The sequence below is a fragment of the Durio zibethinus genome, chromosome 6 (assembly GCF_047325235.1).
Source record: "Durio zibethinus cultivar Kanyao isolate XHJ-2024 chromosome 6, ASM4732523v1, whole genome shotgun sequence".
NCBI classification, from domain to species: Eukaryota; Viridiplantae; Streptophyta; class Magnoliopsida; order Malvales; family Malvaceae; genus Durio; species Durio zibethinus.
This window is the reverse complement of record NC_143167.1, coordinates 13998885-14015467: the sequence shown is the minus strand read 5'-3', so window position 1 is coordinate 14015467 and position 16583 is coordinate 13998885. Positions and strand designations below refer to the sequence as shown.

Sequence of the window (16583 nt, the reverse complement as noted above, 5' to 3'; positions counted from 1 at the left end):
CATTATTGTGAAAAAAGAGGAAAAATATTCTCCATTTCACATAAAATTGATGCAGCTTGAGACTTAAGTAATTCATGCTTATGTTCTTTGAGAACATTAGAACAAAATTCTTTAAAATAGTACATCAATAAGAACCAAGCACACCTTATCAGGTAAAGATCATCACATTACTATAGGAAGAAACTCTTGCACTAAGAGATGATAACATAACTTTTAAGCTCTATTAGCTTCCATTGTTTAAGTTGTACACAATGTGAGATATTTGAAGAATATTCGTCTAGAGTTTTCATTTCCTTAAGAATCTTTAAAAAAGAATTTTTTTTTCAATTTAGCTCATTTGATATGAAGCTTGAGACAAGTATTGGCAGTTAGTGCTAGGACAACTCTTTGGATGAAGAACACTCAGGTGTTAGTGCCAGGATGACTTTTTGGATGAAGAACACTCCTTATACCCATTTTTACAAGGTTAGGTCATGCTTTGTAGTTATCTTTTGACTTCATTTCTTGCCCAATCAATGTACCAAGAATGTTATCACAAACATTCTTTTCTATATACATCACATCAAAATTGTGATGCAATAGAAGATGTTCCTAATAAGATAATGTGAACAAAATACTCTTCTTTTTACATGTCCATCTTCATTACCATTCCATTGTTCCAACTGCCTCAACATTTCACTCTTGAATGGTGGTGAATAAGCATTTCTAAATTCTCAAGTCTCATCAAATGAGTTTTTATCATCATGAAACCTATGATTAGGTTGTAACCACCTACGATGGCATATGTAACAATACTTTATACCATGTTGTAACCACTTAGATGTAGTATCTAATCTACAGCAAGGACATGTATACTTTCCCCTAATACTCCACCTAGACAAATTGGCATATATAAGGAAGTCGTTAATGGTCCAAATTAATGTTGCATGCAGTTAAAAGTTTTAATTTTTTTAGGCATCAAAAGTCTGAACACCAACTTCCCAAAGTTCTTGCAACTCTTTTACCAAAGGTTGTAGGTATATATCTATATTGTTTCCAAGACCTTTTGGACCAGGAATAAGTAGGAAAAGAATAAAGTTTGGTTGTTTCATGCACATCCATAGAAGCAAATTATAAGGTATCAATATAACAAGCCAAGTGTTATATGTCACATTCAGAGTTTTGAAAAGGTTAAAGCCATCAAAAGCTAATCCTAAGCGATAATTATAAAGGTCAAAAGAAAACTCAAGATATTGAAAATCTAATTCTTTCCAAGCTAAAGAATCTACAAGATGTCTTACACATCTATCTTTGGTACGCTCATATTCATACCAAGTCATCAAGGGAGCAGTTTTTAAAGACATGAATAACCTTTGTAGTCATCAAATTAAAGAAAACCAATGCAAAATCTTAGTAGCTTTTTTCTTTTTTTTTGACACTATATCTTAGGGATCACTTTCTGCATCATTCAAGCTCTCTTTCCACCTAGAAGTTTCACATTTTGAACATATTTCTTCATTTGCCTTATCCTTCCAAAACAACATGCAATTATTAGGACAAGCATGGATTTTTTTCATATCTCAAACTTAAGGCAAAAATCATCTCTTTCAATTCTTAATAAGACCTTGGCAATGTATTACCCTTTGGTAAAGCAAGTTTCAAAACCTCTAACAATGTATTGAAAGATTTATTTATCCAACCATTAAAACACTTAATGTGGAACAAATAAATTACAAAGGAAAACTTTGTGAAGATTTTGCAATTTGGATATAGTTTCTCCTCTGCATTTTTAGGTAAACCATAAAACTTGTCAATATCAATTCTATGATTATGGTGTTGCTCTCCACTACTATCTCCAACTTGTATGTTACCCACATCAACATTCATAGCTCTTTCAGCCATCATATCATGTAATAATTCATGAATGTCAGGATCTAGTCCTATTTCTTCATCATTAGTTATTCCAGTAGGTAAACATACATCCAAGACCTCATCGTGAAATACCCATCAAACATATCCTTTAAGAAAACCATCACATATAATGTGATCAAATACATCTCTCTTACAAACTCTAAATGTGTTGACACATTTAACATAAGGACACCAAAATTTTCCATCTTCAGATGATATTGCAAAGGCAAAGTCTAAAAAACTAGTGACTCCTTTTATGTATTTTTCACTGGCTCTTAACGTGAGATTTATCCATGCCTTATCCATAGAATGTAAGATGATTTGCCCTAGGATGAAAGGAAAGTATAGCACCATGCATCTAAATCACAGGAAAATAGTTAATGTAATAATAATAATAAATATTCATAATTGAATGTATCATCTTTTGCCAAAAAGATTTCAAAGAAAAGCAAACATAGAACTCAAAATACTATATGAATGTAGACCTAAAAAACCAGTTTCATAATAATCAATAACAAATTTAAAAACAAATAGCATTTAAAACTTAAAGGATCAATCATATTATGTCATTAATTTAAAAACATAAATTAAAACAATAGCATTTAATTTAAGCATCAAATAAAATTTGACTATCTAAGCATAATGTCACATTTTCATTAAGAATAGTATTTCAGACGTACCTTTATAATTAAACTTATGTATTTTTAAGAGAAGTACAACCAATGAAATAGGCAATTTGACTAAAAGTTGCTTTGCATCTTGCACATGCTCTAGAATACTACACAAGAAAAAAAAAATCTCATTATGTTGCCAAATGCTACAACCATATATTTAATTAAAAAAGCCAACTACCAAAAATTATACAACCACGATATATATAGTATTTGATTACAAATGCCGCCACCATTTAAACAATTATATATTTTTATTATATATATAATTGAAAAAGCCAAACAACAAACAATTATATATAATCTAAACAATTATATAAACCTTATTATGTTGCCAAATGCAGGCACCATATATTTAATTAAAAAAGGCACCATATATATAATATTTGATTATAAATGTTGCCACAATATAAACAATTATATATTTTTATTATATATATTTAATTGAAAAAGCCAAACAATAAACAATTATATATAATCTAAACAATTTTATATAATCTAAATAGTATGTAAACAATTATATATAATTTAAACAATTATATAAACCTTATTATGCTGCTAAATGCTTTATTATATATATTTAATTGAAAAAGCAACTATATATATAGTATTTGATTACAAATGCTGCCACCTTAAATTAGATTTTTATTATAAACAATTAATTAACTTACTTATAGATGTTGATATATATTTGTCAGTAGATAATAGATTCTATATTCAATCAAAATTGCAGATTTTTCTTCCTCACTTAACTCTTCAAGAAACCATCAACAAAAATAGAAAAACATTATCCTTGGTGATAGAATAAGAATCAAAGATGTTGTCATAGAACTATATGCAACTAAGGCAATATTGCTTTGGACAGGGTTTATGAATGGGAAAGAAAAAAAAAAAAGACAAACCTGTTACCATTACAAGATTAGTTTTGGTTAAATAAGCAAGAGAGAGGTAGAGGATAGAAGGAAAGTAGCTCAAAACAAAAACAAGAAAGCTATAAATATGAAATATGGTTACCAATGTAGGGTTATTTGGGTTTAGGTTTTAGGGAAATCGGTAATATTTAAGTAAGACTGTGAGAGAAAGAAAGATAAGCGATAAGACAAGCTAAATGCAACAAGAGATACAAGACAAATTCACAATAAATCAAGGTAATTAAGCATAGAAATTAACATGGCAAAACATAGCATATAAACTTAAACAAACAACAAGTAAAAGGCAAAGAATGAAAGTGCATTTTAAGCTAAATAAGGGTTGGAAACTGAGCTAAATTGAACAATCAAAATAGCATGAAAACAACCTACATCCTAGAAGGCATATGTACACACAATTAGAAAACTCAATGTAATTACACATCAAATTTAACCTATATGCTTGACATTAATCTAGCATGAAATTGAAGGGCTTGAAAACTTAAATTTACATTATCTAAATGCTAAAAAAAAAGGATTAGGCATAATCAAAGCAGAATCTACAAAATAGAAATTTAAAGCAACACATAATAACTACTACCATTAAGAACATGAAATTAATTGCTGCAAAATTTAAAAGCAAGTAAGAAAACTAAATGTAATAACTTGACATCAAAATAAAGTAAATTAATCAAGCAAATGAACAAGACAAGCTCAAATAATCAAAACATTAAGTTAAAAATAGAATTGGAATGAAAGCAGAGCATAAACACAAAAATAAATCAAATAAAAATATTAAGTAGTTGATTCGATTACAAAAAGCTTTTTACGAGATTTTTGTACCTAATAGCTACCTTGTACCATACCTATCAAGTCCCAACCAGCTATAAAATAACTCACAATTGCAAAAGGATAAAATCTAGGTAGATTGTAAAAACTATGTAGAAATGAGGAATTTTTGCAAGGAAAATAAAGTTTTAAAGCTTGAAAATTTAAACAAGGGTTTTAGCTACAAAGATAAAAAGATCAAAGGTGAGGGAGAGTGAGATGAGATAAGTTTTTAGGTGAGGTAAGGATTGAAAGGCCAAGGTAAGGATGGTAGGAACAAAATTTTCACTACTTTTGTTTTAGGAAGTTTAGATTTTTTTAAAGGTTTTCATGCCCAAGATGTGGGAGCATAAAGACCAATCTTTTTCAAGTTTTTCTTTGAGCATTAATTGGATTTTTCTTTTATAAAAAAAAAATTTACAAATAACATAGAAAAATATTTATTCCCAAGACGTAGGGGCATTTGGTTAGCAGAATCATAGATTCCGAAGGAAAGTGTGATCCTTGGGAAAATGCTATACCCAAGGTTTTCTTTTATTTTCAGGGCATCTCGTATTCAAATTCACTTGTTTGGTTGAGGGGAATCCACATATATTAAATTTTGAATAATTACTATAATCTCATCGGCATATACAATGGTAACTTAAATAATCCAATTTTTAAGTAATGGGGATTATTCAAGGCATTTTTAGCTAGACAATGGCTTGAATAATCCTTAGAAAATCTTGGCATATGGTTATTCAAGGTGTTTGTGGCTAAAAACACCTTGAATAATCCCCAAAAAGTTTTTATAGAAGAATATTGAAGGCATTTTCTCCAAAAATGCCTTCAACAATCCTCCATTTTTATGAGGGGATTATTAAAGGTGTTTTAGCCCAAAAAATGCCTTTAATAATCCCTTGCAAAAAATTGAATAGGGTTTTTTAAAGCATTTCAAGCCAAAAATACCTTCAATAATCCCCCTTTAAATTTTTACGAGGTAATTATTCAAGGCGTTTTTACCCGAAAAACACCTTGAATAATCCCTTACAAAAATTTGAAGGGGGTTATTAAAGGCGTTTCTAGTAGAAAACTCCTTAAATAATCCCCTTAAATTTTTATAAATGGATTATTGAAAGGGTTTTTGCCTGAAAAATACCTTGAATAATCCTCTTGAATCTTTATGAGTGGATTATTGAAGTCATTTTTGGCCAAAAATGCCTTGAATAATCCCTTTCAATTTTTTATATGAGATTATTGAAGGCATTTTTTGCCAAAAACACCTTCAATAATCCGTTCCCTTTTTTTTTTTTATTATTCAAGGTGTTTTTGACCAGAAAATGTCTTGAATAATCCTTTACAAAATATTAAATGGGTTATTGAAGGTATTTTTTGCCAAACCACCTTTAATAATCCACGAATTGTTCATTATAAGGGATTATTCAAGGCATTTTTTGTAAAAAAAATGCCTTTTGCCAAAAATGCCTTCAAATAACCTTCATTAAACAGTTTATAAAGGATTATTCAAGGCATTTATGGGCAAAAACATCTTGAATAATCCAAAAAAAATGCAGGGATTATTGAAGGCATTTTTTTACAAAAAATGCCTTGAATAATCCTTTATAAACTGTTTAATGAAGGTTATTCGAAGGCGTTTCTAGCCAAAAACGCCTTCAATAATCCCCTCATAAAAATTTTTAGGGATAATTCAAGGCATTTTCATGCTAAATGCCATATATAAACCAAATTGTTTACCAAAATAAACCTAACACTAACTTGCATTCATTTCCATAAATGTTTTTCAAAATTGTAACAGCTATTTCACAATTTTTTAACTAGGTCAATTTTGGAAATATCATTACTTTTCCCCTAAAATCCAAGAATATCACAGGCAAAGATGGGTTTTTGATTCTGAGACTTTGAGTACTATTGGGAATATGTCAGTTTTCCCTAAAATCATATTACCCTAAACCAAACGTTAGAATCAAATACCCAACAGTAAGATTCTAGGGAAAAATGTGTAGATTCCCCTGAACCAAAGGTTTTCATGCCCAAGAAGTGGGAGCATAAGGACCAATCTTTTTCATGTTTTTCTTTGAGCATTAATTGGATTTGTCTTACATATGTATCATTCTTTTGGAGAGAATATTTTATATAAAAATATTATTTTATAAAAAAAACTTTTACAAATAGCATAGAAAAATAATTATATGAATATAAATACTACTATGTAGATTATTTATAATATGACTTTCGAATTTTAATGATTTTAAAATTTTATAAAATCATATTAAAACTGAAATATTAATTGAAACCAAAGTGATATAATATTTAAATTAAAAAAATTTTTAATCTAATATTTAATTATAAATTTATTAATTAATATAATACTTACAAATTTTATTTAAAACTTATTATCATTTAAAATTAATTAATTTACAAATTCTATTTATTAATAATTATAGTTTTTATCAAATTATAGTTTTTGAAACTTTTTATTAGAGGGAAATATTATGAATTAATATTTTTTAAAACAAAAATTAGGAATAAATATTTTTTTGAACTTATACTGATGATTATTATAATCATCAGTATATAACATATTTATACTGATGGATATTTATATACTATCAAAAAAAGTTTACCTATATTGACGGTTATACAAAGTGTTGGTATAGGCACTATCTATACTAACAATAACAAAAATCCATCAGTATAGATACTTTTTACTTACATAATTTGACTATCAATATAGATAAGTGTCAATATATAGCATACTTATACTGATAGATATTTATATATCGTCAAAAAAAGTTTATCTATATTGACAATTGTATAAAGTGTTGGTAAAAGTATGGCATATTTTGATGGTATTAAAAAACTATTAGTATAAATCTCTTTTACTGATGCAATTTGATCGTCAGTATAACTAAACGTTAGTATATGAAATATTTCTTGTAGTGATAGTTGCATGGCTTAGAGTGATAACGTGAGGGAGTTTTTTTTTTTTTTTTATAAAAAGGGGTTGTAGTTTTCATAGTTGAGTGGTTCTTCATGTTACTTTCATGAACAATATTAGCTGGTCTTTGGGAAATAAGTAAGGCTCTTTTTCTTTTTTAGAAAAAATTGAAGAAACTTTTTCAGAAACACAATAAGGGCAAGGTTCATAGCTTTGCTAAAAAAACCAAAACATCATTTTGGCTACATGGGTGGCTCGGATTTGTTGGTAATATTAAAAAGTTAAAGTCAAAAGCTTTTGGAGCCATGGTACTAGCCTTTGAAGGATAAAATGGAAGGTCATAGATGCTAAAAGCCTACAACCAGTGGCTTTCGATCATGATCCATTCCAGCTTTTGAGTTTTCTAAACAAAAATTTTAAAGCATAAAATTTCTTTTTTTTTCTTAAACGGGAAATGAAGATTGTTTTAACAAAAAAATTATTTCCAAAATGGGCAACAATAGGTGGCCTGTGTGAAAAAAAAGCTTTAAAGTTTGAGTCTTGTCTTCCTTGCATGCTTTTGCATGAAGATTACTCATAGAAGCCCCAAAGCTTCAACCTCCCATGTTTAGTTTTTGGCTTTTTTCTTTTATATGAGGTCTGTTTGCAATAGCTTAGAGCTCTTTCACTTGAATACCTATTATCTTGTGTAATTAGAAAAGCTTAAGACTTTAACATGTCTTTTATTTTTAGTTTGTTTTCCCTACAGCTACTTGAAGGAAAGTTTAGACCTTTGTTTGTTTTGTTTTATTTTTATCAATATTTTATACTATTCATGTTCATGTATATTTTTCTTATGCCATTCAAATACAAAGTAAATTTTCATACATGTTTAGTTTCTTTATTAGTTAAATATTTATGCTCATTTTAGTTTTTATGTAATTTGGTTTCCATGTTTTAAATTACTTTAGATGTAATTTATTCCTAATGCACTTTAAATTTATTAATTCCACCATACTTTTTAAAAATAATAACAAAAGTAAATAATAAAAATATGTATAAAAATAATAAAAATTTTGAAATCTCTGTCTAGATGTTGGAGGGAATAAAAAATCGTGTTTTAAAATAATAATAATAATAATAAATAATTTAGCTTATATATTAAAAAATTATTAAATAATAAAAATAATATAATAAAGATAAATAAATATTAATAATAAATTTTTAATGAAAAAGAAAAATATATAAAAAATATAAAATTCAATTTTTGGAAATGATAGAAAATGAGTTTGGTTAGAAAGTTTGCCTAGATGTTGGAGATTTTTAGAGATGTTTTTAAAATTTTGAAACCTTAAACCATAAGTGAAACTCGAAACCCTAGGTGAGACCCTAAACTATAAGCGTAACCCCGAAGCCCTTTGTGAAATCTTAAACCTTAAAATAAAACTTGAGACCTTAAAATGAAACCTTAAAATTAAACCCTAAAATGTAAACCCTAAAAAAAACCCTAAATGAAAACTTAAATCATAAAACCCCAAAGCCCTAAAACAATCCTAATTTTTTAGGGCTTTATATGTAAACTTTTTATGAAGTAATCTGTTTCTAAATATCGCCTAGACAATGGGTATTTAGAAAATTTTATTTCATTAAGTTTGTTCATATAACTCCTTACTTAAAATAATAATAAAATCATATTAATAATAAAAAATATAAATAAGATATTAAATATAAATAGTCACACTCAAACTCTGCATAAAAGTTGGAAAGCCTAGGTTATCTCTTTAAATATATATTTAAGGACTTGATTCCTAAATTTGCATCTTATCATCATTTGCATATATCACATTCTAGATTAATATTTACACTCATTATGCATATATATTTATTTTAATTATTGATGTTTATGGTTAATTATACCATTTTTTATTTTTATTGCATTAAAAAAATTCTTTAAAATTTTGATTTAAAAAAGAAATTAAAATAATATTATTTGAAAATGATAATTATTGGTATCTAATTTTTTGATTTGAAATCAAATTAATTTTTTTATGTAATAAAAATGAAAAATGCTATAATTAATCATAAACATCAATAATTAAAATAAATATATATGTGTAATAAGTGTAAAGATTAATCTAGAATGTGATATATGCAAATAACGATAACATGCAAATTTAATAACCAAGTCCTTAAATATAAAGAGACCACTTAGACTCTCCAACTTTTAAACAGAGTTTGGATACAACTATTTATATTTAAGATCCTATTTTCATTTTTTATTATTAATTTAATTTATTATTATTTTAATTAAAGAGTTATATGAACAAACTTAATAAAATAAAATTTTTTAAATACCTCATCGTCTATGCAATATTTGGGAACAAATTACTTTACAAAAAGTTTTCATACAAAACCCTAGAAAATTAGGATTGTTTTTGGGCTTTGGGGCTTTAGGTTTTCATTTAAGATTTTGTTTTTGGTTTACATTTTAGGGTTTAATTTTAGGGTTTCACTTTAAGGTTTTGGATTTTATTTTAGGGTTTAAGATTTCACAAAAGGGCTTTAGGGTTGCGTTTCTAGTCTAGGGTCTCACCTAGGGTTTTAAGTTTCACTTATGGTTTAGGGTTTTAAAAATTTACGAATCTCTCTAAAAACTTCTAATATCTAGGTAGACTTTCGAAGAAAACTTACTTTCAATGATTTTCAAAAATTGAATTTTATATTTGTTGTATGTTTTCCATTTTCAATAAAACTTTATTATTATTTATTTATCTTTCATTATTTTATTTTTATTATTTAATAATTCTCCAGCATCTAAACAAAATTATTTATTATTATTTTTCAAAATATGATTTTTTATTCCTTCTAACATCTAGGTAAGGATTTCAAATTTTTTATTATTTTTATACATATTTTTATTATTTACTTTTGTTCTTATTTTTAAGAAGCATGGTGGAATTAATAAATTTAAAGTGCAATAGGAATAAATTACATCTAAAGTAATTTAAAACATAGAAACCAAATTACATAGGAACTAAAATGAGCATAAAATATACGTAAAAATAAAACAAATTAAATAGAGGTCTAAACTTTCCTACAAGTAGCTACAGGGAAAGAAAACTAAAAACAGAGGACATGTTGGAGTCTTAAGCTTCTCTAGATACACAAGATATCAGGCTTGCCAGCAAAGGAACTCTAAGTTGTTGCAAACAAAACTCGTACAAACAAAAGAAACCAAAAACTAAACATGGGAGATTTGAAGCTTTAGGGCTTCTACGAGTAGTCCTTACGTAAAAACAAGCAAGGAAGACAAGACTCAAACTCTAAAGCATTTTTTTTTTTTTCACACAGACCACTTATTGCTCCCCATTTTGCAAACCATTAGTCCGTTAAAAGAAAATCTTCATTTCACGTTTAAAATAAAAAGAATTATGTGCTTTTAAAAAAAAGTTAGAAAACTCAAAAGCTAGAATGGATCATGACCGAAAGCCATTGGTTATAGGCTTTTAGCATCCAAGACCTCCCATTTTATCCTTCACAGGCCGGTACCATGGCTCCAAAAGCTTTTGACTTTAACTTTTCAATATTACCAGCAAACCTGAGCCACTCATGTAGCCAAAGTGATGTTTTGGTTCTTTTAGCAAAGCTATGGACCCTACCCCAATTATATATGTAAGAAAGTTTCTTCCTAAAAAAGAAAAAAAGCCTTGCTTATTTCCCAAAGACCAACAGATATTGTTCATGAAAGTAGCATGAAGAACCAATAAAGTGTGAAAACTACGGCCTTCTTTTTTAAGAAAAAAAAACCTCCTTCACGTTATCATTCTAAGCCTTGAAACTATTTTTGAAGAACAACAAAAAAACTTGAATACTTTAAACCCTTCAAGAGATCCCATCCTGTACTGTTTCCAACATATTTTTATTTTGAAAAAAAAGACCATTTAAAACCATTCTATTTTGTTTCTTTAAAAGCTCTTAATTCATTTGTTTTTTTTTTTTTTTCTAAAGTAAGCACACAAGCTATGCATTACAAAACATGAATATGATCTAGCTGAAAGGAATGAATAAAATGCTATCTTTTTTTGTTGCCAATTTTTCTTCCTCTTCTCTTTTTTTTTTTGGTTTTTCTCCTTCCTATTTCGTTCTTCTTGTCCAGTTCTTCTTTGCTGTCTTTCCTTTTTCTATTCTACGTAACTCCTTTCTTCTTCCTTCTATTTTTCTCTTTTTGCTATAGGTCCTGCTTTTTCTTCCTTTCTTCAAGTTCTAGTTTCTTTTCTGTTGTCGTCTGCTGCCAGTAGTTTCACATTCCAGCTTTTTTTTTCTTTTTTTGTACTTTTTTTTGCTACTAAATGTTCTTTTTTTTTTCTGGTTCGTTGGTGCCCAGTTTTTTACTCACGTCTTTTTCGTCTGGTCAGGTTTCTCTTCAGTTCTATTCCAATTTTTTTTTGCTGCTTTTCCTTTATTATTTTATTTTTGCTTTTGTTGCTTTATGTTGCTCTTCAGTTTTTTGCCATTGCCCTCCTTTTTCTTTCACTTCCTTTTTTTTAAGCACTTCCACTTACGTCATGTTTGCTTTTTCCTTGAAAGTTCTCTCTTTTTCTTTTCGGAACTGTTTTTTCGTTTCCTTTTCATGCCCCACTTCATTTAGTTTCATAACATTCCATTATCCACGTTGCCTCTATTTTCTTCATCAAAATTTTTTTATTATTTTTCATGTCCCATGCAAGGTTCTTGCCGATCCTTTTCATGCATAAATACTGGGCCTTAAAAAGGAAACTAATGCTTTAAGGCCTAGCATTTTGTTTAGGCTAATTTTGGGCTTTGCTTACTTTCATTTTTTTTAGGCTTACAAATTTTATTATTTTTATTATTTATATAATTTTTATATTTATATTTTTTTTTTGTTTAATAGCCAACAATGGGCCATTAATGGGCTTTAGAGGCAAGTCCTTTATCAAGCCTTTTGTTGGACCATTTTGGGTACTCATTCCAGCCTACACAATGGGCCTCACTATGGGGCCTATATTGGGTCTCATCATGAAGCATTTAAAAATGGATCATGTAATGGGCTATAAAAAATAGTGATCGAGGCCCAATTATAAAAAAAAAAAAACATGGATTAAAAGGATAGAATGTCCTAGACAAAATTAGGTGTCTACAAAGATAAATCAATGAGAGTTAAGTTCTTGAAGCCCAATGATGAGTGATCATCAATCTAGCATTCAAGGCCATCATTCTTAAACATTCATAAGCTTAAAAACAACAAAGAAAATGAATAAAACAATGAACCAAACAACCCTCAAAACAACCACTTCACCCAGCCCATGAATATTTCATTTTCTCCTAAAATACTAAATGTTTTCTCTCATAATTTTCATGGAATGGAAGTTAAGATATTGGAATAAGTAGCAATTAACTAAAAAATTTTTAAAAGACAAATGAAAGGGGCTTATGGCCAAAATATGGCCAAACCATGATTGCCCAACCAAAGTAGGCAGTAGGGTTTTGGCTTAAAAAATAAGCTTCAAACAGGTTTATATGCTTTTCAAGTTAACATAGACATTTAAGAACAAGTATTAAACATAATATAAGAAGCTTAAGGAAATTTATTGAAATTTAAACCACTAAAAGCATTAAAACAATAGCTAAAAATTGGATATAAACGAGGATGGTTTCTCTAAAGGAATTTTACATTGTCAAGTTGAAAGGGTTTTTTAAAGGAAATTCAAGGATGGTTTACTACAAAGTAAAGGTAAGAGAAAAAAGTTCAAATACAATTTAAAGAATAAAAATAGAGAAGAAAAAACTAATAAAATGTCCCTAACTAGCTGCTGCTCTATAAGGAAGAATAAAGCTAGAAGGACACTAATTCCAAAAAAAGAATGAAGGTAGTGGCTTTCCCCCGTTTCTTTTTCCCAATCATTACTATTTAAGGGTAAGTCCTAGATTTTTTCCTCCAATGAGAGTGTAGCTGATTGTACTAAAATTTTTAGCATTTTATCACATGTTTTTAGTGTAATTTCCCTCAAATATTTGCTTGTTTCTTGAAAAATTTGCCAAAAAAACTCCTAAATGCATAAATATTAATTGTGTAGGTAAAAATTTGGAAAAAGAGGAAATTTGGAGCTTTTGGATTCATTTTTGAGGAATTTTGGTGTTAAAAGTGATATTTGGCTAAACTAGTGTGGAACTTAGTCAATTGACATTTTTGGGAGAAATTTCCTAACTTTTCTTCATGACTTCCTTATGCATGATTAAGCTTATGAAACTTCACTTCAAGTTTAATTTCTTATATTTTTCATGATTTTTAATCCCTTTTAGCTTATGGAAGTAATGGTCACATTTATAGTAAGCTTATATAAGCTGAAAGAGGAGAAAAGGCTACTAGTGCTTGTAATGGATTTATTACTAATTTTAGGAGTTGAATTTTGAAGAAGGAAACTACTACAATTGGTGCCTAAAGTGAAGACAAGGATTCAAGCATAATCGTTGGATGCAAGTGAAGATGGCATCATTTCTTGGATTCAAAGGGAAGAACAATAAACAATTGCTTAGGTGGCATTTTGGAGGCTTTTAATTGGTTATAATTTTGACTTTTTAAACAAGATCAAAAGAAGAAGGCTTGAAGTGAAGTGAAGCAAAGAAAAGCAAACAAGGGAGCCAAGGAAGCAAGTTAGATGGGTTGGAAAGATTAATAAGATGTGGCAACTTAGCTAGCTTTTTCTTGTATTTTGGTTAGTTGAACTACCTTACTCTTGGCCTACAAATAGGAGGGTTGGCCAGCCATTTGGGAGACTTTTTAGAGACTTTTACCATTTTTTCCAAAATTTTCTATTCTTGCATTTACTTTCTTAGTTTTTTCCTTGTTCATTTAGAGGGTTGTTTAGGAGAAATTTTGTATTTATTTTTTAGAAAAATTTACTTTACTTGCCTTTATTTTTCATAAACTTTAAGAATCTTTCAATAAAAGTGCATGTTCTTTAAGTTTTCAAATTCAATTTGTTGCAATTTTGCTTGTTTCTCAAATCTGTTTGGCAAATCACGTTTCTAACCTAGTTGCAATTTTTCCATTGAAACTCAATCAATTCTTGCGAGTTTCACTCCAAATTTTTTTCTATGGATTCTTGATTCATTGTTTTACAAATCTACAAAAATCATAATCAAATTCATTCTACAAATTTCCTAAAAATTCCTTAAAGTTTCAATTAGATTCAGAAGTGGAGTGGAAACTTGAGTGAATGACAACATATCAAGTCTCTTCTCACCTAGTTAGGTGATCAGTCCACTCTTTTCGCACTTTACACTTTTTAATTCATGTGTTTAATTTTTTATATTCAATTCCTTGCTTTTAATTCCATGTTTTTCAAGTCCATTGGATGAATTTTTCTTAAATGATATGTTTTTCTCTTTACTACACTCAGTTTTTGTTAATGTTCATTATGCTTATTTTTGCATTGTTTCTTTCAATTTCTTTGTTGAATCTTGTAGTAATCTTGTAGATTAAAGTTGCTTTAGGTTATTTCATTTGCTTTCTAAAAGTGTAGATCTAAATTTTTCCCTTAATTAGGTTAGTTTCCAAATTTGAAATTTTATTTTCAATTTGTGTTTTTCTTATTGTTCTTGTGATTTTTCTTCTTTAATTTCCTTTCAATTGTGTTTTGATCTTTGTTTACATATTGATCTTGCAATCTAGAAGTTGTTTAGATGAATGTTAGGAAATTTCTAGATTACATTTTCTTTGGTAGTTAAATGACAATTATTTTTGGTTTAACGTAGTTATTTTCGATTTTACTTTGCTAGCTACTATTTGGTTATCATTTGAGCATTATAATTCCAATTTGTTAGATTAGATTTACAATCAAAGCATGGTAGATTCCATTCAAGTTACTTTAGCTACTATTTTGGTTAATTTTTCTAGTTTACTTATCTCACATGTTGTAGATTTACTTTTTGCTAGTAACATGTATTGCTTATGGTTTTATTCAATTGTTCATGTTAGCTTAGTTTTGTATACTCCTTTCGATTGAATCAACTTTAGAGAGAGTCTACAAATAATAGGTACTTAGACTAACAATTCTTTAGCTAATCCTTGTGGGATGATATCTTAACCTTTGGTCATTATTATTACTTGAACGATCTATACACTTGTAGAAATTATGAAATCAATAGAAAATGCCATGTAGAAGACACATTTTTAAGCTCAAGAGAGGAGTTCCTTTCATTCCCAAACTATGAATGCCATCTAATTGGTCCAAGTTGGCTTCTTTCGATGTGTGCTTGACAAGTGGACCAATGGAAACGGTACAATGTAACCATGTAGGAGACATATTGACAGCCAACTAAGGTTTTCATGTGAGGGAGAAAAGGGGACCAAATGTTGCAATCATGTAGATCATCTTTATGGAGAGCTCATGAAGTTTTGGTGATGAGGAGCTCTTTGTCTTCATATGAAAAATGTTTCATGAAACAATAGAATTTCCTTGTTATGCTAAGTGACATACACATAAACAAGTCTTTTATACTTTTCATAAAGGCCAAAACTGAGTATTTTAAGGAAAGAATGATAGTAGTGGCTAGTCACTATCTTTGTGGTCCTAAATTTTTCATGTAACGCAATGGTTCCCCTTTATGTAAACTCTCTCCCTTCACATGCAATTTTCCATTTTATTCCTCATATCTCTATGCGTGATAGTGAAATTCTTCCAAAGAATTAGGGCTTTTGCATGGGTGAATACATCTTCTCAAATTCAAGCACTTTTCACTTCATGCCCACCATGCATAAATTGCACTCAAATCTTCGAAGTTTCTTCATCTTTCTAATTTAGACCTACCATGGAAACAATTACAAAATTAGTTGGAAATATGGACTTAATCACAATAATTAAGCACAAATCAAGTGGGGATGTGTTATAATTAAGCCTAAAAACCATATGATAATTATATAAAAATAGAATTATCATATTCCATTCTAGGCTAAGGTTGTCTTCCTAGTTTCCTTAGCTCTTTATCGTCAATACATACATATTCCTTTTTCACTAATGTGGTCAAGTTATACTTGACATTGATTGGTTTTAGAATATAAATGGGATTCGTCTACCAACCTTTTTAGCTACCAAGTTAATAAGGGTGACATAAGAAAAAGGTATTTTGGCATTTATGGGAGGATTCTTCTAACACCCCTTTAATTGTTGCTTTCTAAGCCAGCAACTACATAGATTGCTATCAAGTAATAATAGTAGTAAGTATTGTTCCTTCAAGGATTATGTAATGGGCGCTAAAGACCAAGTACCAAAATTAATCTTTTGGCCTGATATTTAGATAGATCAAAAGTGAATGGAAATTGAGTGAAATAATACAAAAAGGATGTTT

At 28.6% G+C, this 16583-nt stretch overlaps 1 pseudogene; it reads right to left on the bottom strand.

The window, feature by feature from the left end:
• Positions 1–950: 950 nt before the first annotated feature.
• LOC149518438 (uncharacterized) overlaps positions 951–16583 on the bottom strand; it is a 72481-nt pseudogene continuing 56848 nt past the window's right edge.